Source organism: Blennius ocellaris (assembly GCF_963422515.1).
Source record: "Blennius ocellaris genome assembly, chromosome: 21".
NCBI classification, from domain to species: Eukaryota; Metazoa; Chordata; class Actinopteri; order Blenniiformes; family Blenniidae; genus Blennius; species Blennius ocellaris.
The window spans coordinates 9,980,893-9,985,724 of record NC_137670.1 but is presented as its reverse complement, the minus strand read 5'-3'; positions in this window follow the sequence as shown (position 1 = coordinate 9,985,724).

Genomic DNA, 4,832 nt, shown 5'->3' with positions numbered 1-4,832 from the left:
CCTCATTGTGTCTCACTGGCTCATCCAGTGGTTGATGTTCTGCACTGGAGGCTCGAACTTCTATTGACTCTAAAGAGGGAAGTTAGTTCCATTATGGTTAGGACCAGACACTCTGGGAAATCCCTTTGCACAAAGAGAAAGTGAGAATCCAGATCTGAGGGCACTGGATTGGAAAGCCAAAGACAGAGTTTGCTGTCTTTCCAGGCTGCAGACTTCCAATAAGTCTGAGGGACTCAGTCAATTCCTGCTAATCACAAGAAAATATGTCTTGCGGACGGCTGAACACTTACAAAGTGCCTAAACCGGGTGTGAGTCGGTGACTGTGTGACGGATGCGACCGAATGTTTCCCCGGAGAAGAGCGTTCATTAGCAACTGATGATCGCTCTCCTCCAGCGTTGTCAGTGCTGCGAGTTGTTTTGGCGATTCCTCCTCCGTGGCCCCTCTCTGTGAACAATCACCCACGACGTGTTTGTCAGTTATTTGAAAAATTGACAACGATCTCAAATTGCGCCTATTATTCACATCCCCCGGCTTCTGGGCCAGCTGCGTTCTGAAAGCCGACCGTGACTGCACGGCTTCTTTCGCCGGTGGTTTCGAGGCGCCGGCCGATTTCACACTCGCTCGGCTTCACCTTGTTAACAGCCTCCATACCGCAAAGTCTTTTTGTCAGAGATGCAGGAAGAATGAGGGTAAATGGGGTAAAAACGTGTGTGGGTCATTATCTGCCACTGTGTGGATGTCATGAAGCAACTGATTTGAAAGCTGCCCATGCTAAACGTAAGCCTAAATACTAAACAAAAGACGGTGTTGTTGATGCGTCGCCGTGAAATAAAAGAATGATTCTTTGGCTTGGGGACAAAAAAAATATACCACATATAACCTCGTCTTTCACTTAAGGTGGTAAATGTGTTTGGAAACTCAACTCTAAAAAGAAAAACATAGACAAGCTAAAATAGCTGCAATAGCTAACACAGAATAGATAACAAAGCAAAGAAAAAATAAAGCCATTTTGACTTGAAAATGTTTAAACTTATGTGACAGCAGATCTTGCCAAGCTGTGTTACTGTCTTCAACCAGTTGGGGACAAAACATCCAAAAATCTCAAAGTAGCCTAATCATGGCTCGCAGCAGCTAAATCATAACAAACATTTGCTGTACTCACTTGTAATTTCAAACATTCAACAACTGTTGAAACTTTACCAAACTTCAACCAAATAACTCAGGAGGTTTGTGCTTTGTTTCCGTGTTCCGTGCGCAGCTCACACAGTTCAGTAGGGACGCGTCGTTGTTTGCTGTCGCTGTCTCACAGTGTAGAAGTATCACTCGGCGCTGGGGATCCATTAGCGCCGACACGTTTTCATAGAGAGTAAATGCAGAGTTCCCAGACCAAAACAAAACTGATGTTTGCTTTGGCTCTGCGTTGCTGAAGTGCCCTGTCTTTGCCGAAAGGACCCCCTGTTGTTTATGCCTGCGATGAGCGGAGGAAGACGGAGCGCCGCGCTCTGTCCTCGGTACCATATATCACTTCAAGAGCAGCCCTACAGGAAGGGGCTATTTTACCATCATCCCTCAGTCGGCGAGGCCGTTACTCTCTCGCATTAATGGACAAAATGGATCGACGACTGGCACAGAGCGCTCTCCAGCTCTCACTCCACCCCCCCACCCGCCCCTTCACTTTATTACTCTATCTTTCTATACTTTCCTGTCTTTCCCCTTCCTATTCCCAGCCTGACTCTTTACCGTGAGTATCATGGCGTTCGCGTCGCGTCCGTCGCACCGCAGCCCTCTATAAATCACTTGTCATATCGCCGTGATGCGCCGGGGCCCCCACCGGGGCCCCCACCGAGGCGGCCCCGCCGTGTGATTTAGCCCCGGAGTTGATTTTCGTGCGGCGCGATACTTTGTATGTCAGTGCCTCTGTCAGTTGCACACAATCCGGACACAGCAAGCTCTCCAGCCGACCGAGAAAACTTTTTCACTCCCTTTTCATGCGAGAGAATGGAATTAAGTCAGCGCATTACAGACTTGAGTTTTTCTGGCTAGGCAAATTGTTTTCCTTGGCTGCTGCACTTAAAGTCTGTTGAAACAAGCCCTTTTTTTCATGTCTATAAATGGGCTCTTTTCATGAATCCATGAGGGAATGCTTGCTTTTTGAAGGGGGTTTAAGAGGATACTGCACCATACTCAGTCAGGGGCCCGAGATTTGTGCTCCGCATTCACACACTCCATCATATTGAGGCTAATGCGGCATGGCGGGCTCGCTGTATATGAATTGTCATGGTATTTATCAAAATGGCTCCGCAAAGTGCTGGAGACAGGAACAACTGGAGTGGTGAGGAGAGGGGTTAGTGAATTGCTTCCTGTCTCTGAGAGCTGATGAGTGAGAGAGAGAAGGAGGCGGCTGGCACTCCGCTGTGCAGATAGCAGGAAAATGAATGGAGAAGAACACACACCCGCATCCTGCACATCCAAACTTTCAACCTCATAGTTTCACTCAAGTGTTCTATGGTCAAATTCTTGTCAAGTTTTAAGGTATTGTTTAATACAGTTGTTATGACCGACAGGAGATAGAAGATTCAACTCTTCTTCTGTTCTTTATTTCCTACAACCCTCATCTTTCACCCCAGCCACAGCTTCTTTTTAACAGAGCATCTGTCACGTAACGGACAGATGTGACACATCTATTTGGTGATGTTTTATTACGTCATTCCATGTCACGTTTCAATCTGTTCCGTCTCATTCATGCTTAGTTTATATTCATTGCTGCAGTTGTCTTTTCGCGTGATCCTCAAGGTGTCTCGATGTTCCTGCTCCTCGATTGTTTCTGCCCGTGTCTCATCAAGCTCCTGCTCCCCTTGTGTAAAGCCAGCTTGTTCAAACGCCATATGCAGTTTGCAGCATGTCACTGGCATGTTCGTGTCGAGGCCTGAAAGTCGATGCCATCGCAGGATTATTGAGTTTATAAACCAGATGTCTGGCGTGTTCAACGTGAGCAAATATTGAAAGAACAAGTTGGATTTATGGTACGAATGGGGAGAAGGTCTATGGTTCAACAGAGAATGTTCACTAACCAGATTGTATTATTTTGAATAGAACAAGTTTACTATTCTTACCTTGAGATACTACATCATATGAGAAAGAACAATACGTTTCAATTTCCGATATTTGACAAGAAACTATTTCAAATTTTCTTATGCATGTTTTTCTTATTTTATTAAAAAGAAGACATCCTTTTATAAATACTTTTAAAATACATTTATTTACAATCATAAACTGAGGGGTCGACTTAAGATCAACAATCAATGTCTGCAAACTGAATGCAACAGTCAGCTGTAAACAAATCAATGTACCATTCTCAAATTACAAAATAAGCCTTTAAGCAGAAAAAAAAACGGATGTGTATGTTTAATGGTGGAAATGTTTTATGATATTTTTCAGAGCTGGGTATTCCAGTGTAGGCTGCCGTTGGTCCCCCGAGAAAAACTAACTTAATACCTTTAATGGTCAGATTCCTGCTGTGATTCCTCAAACTGAAGACGTCCGCTCTCATGGAACTGAAACCCTTCATGCAAACATTGACTAAATTGAGGTTATTTTATCCTTTTTACATTTGGGTGGTTTTTGAGATTTCACCGAATGAGTTCATCCTCTAAGAGAAAAAAAAGTCAGAGGTTATAAGGATTTTCTCTGCCTTCATGTATTTGTGAAGTTTTTTTGTCTTGCTTGGATAAATACCTTGTAAAGACATGACTCACAGCAGTTTACATGTGTGCACCAGGATCATATTATCAAAGCTGTAGCCTTTGTTAAAAGGATTATCCAGTACTCGTTTTATGGAGTGTAGCAGTGGCACCTCCATTGCAACAAGTTCAGCAGTGTTTGGGAAGTTTATGAGGAGCTGTGATGAAATCTGTGCCTCTGCACTTTAAAACAAAAGAACAGTTTTCTCTTTCTCGTGCAGAAGGATGTTTTTTTTTTTTTTTTTTAACTATGTCCAAACTTCAAACTGAAAATCATTATGGTTCTTTCGATTGCAGATTGATTGATTGCAGATCGTTTTTTTAGCTCCGAACCTGAGGTTTTCTCAACCCAAATGTGTTTTTCGTGCCTTCTTTCTCTCTCCTTGAGCAATGTTCTCACTTGCACTGCAATACAGCAATCTGGACCAACATTTCATAAAAACGAGAAAAGTTAGGAGCCATATCTGGTTTCTTCTTGTTTGTTCGATTAAACCAGCCGCCTTGTTGCACCCGTGATTCGTTTCCCTCTCCTTAAGTGAGTGTAAGGTGATGTGCTGACTTGTAGTGCAATGCACTGATCGAGACCAAAGCTGGGAAAGAAAGCAGACATGTTAGCAGCCCTGTTTGGTTTGTCCTCGTTGACATATTTAACATCATATAAAAAACATTTACGATGAAACTCTTTCTATGACTTAAAATCAACAAAGTATATCAGACATCACAGCTACTTGCTTTATTAAATGCAACACAATGCATGTTGGATTATTGTTTGCCAGCAATTCATAGACCCATTTATATTGACACAAGTGAAAATTGTACTTTTGTTGCATTTTAGGTGACTCACTGAAGTTTGGAACTTTTGTAAATACCATCTCTGTAGCTGAACTACAGAGATGGTAAGTAAATAGTTCTCCACATGCACAAGTAGATAGACAACATTAATGAAGGAATCCAGGTGGAACTTTTTAAAAATACCCCAGTGCAACTTTTCTGAAATGCTGCATCTGCATAGTAAGTAGTTATTATGCACATGTGCTAGTAGATGGATAACAATAACAATGGTGCTGTCACAACTCCCAGTTTATATTCTC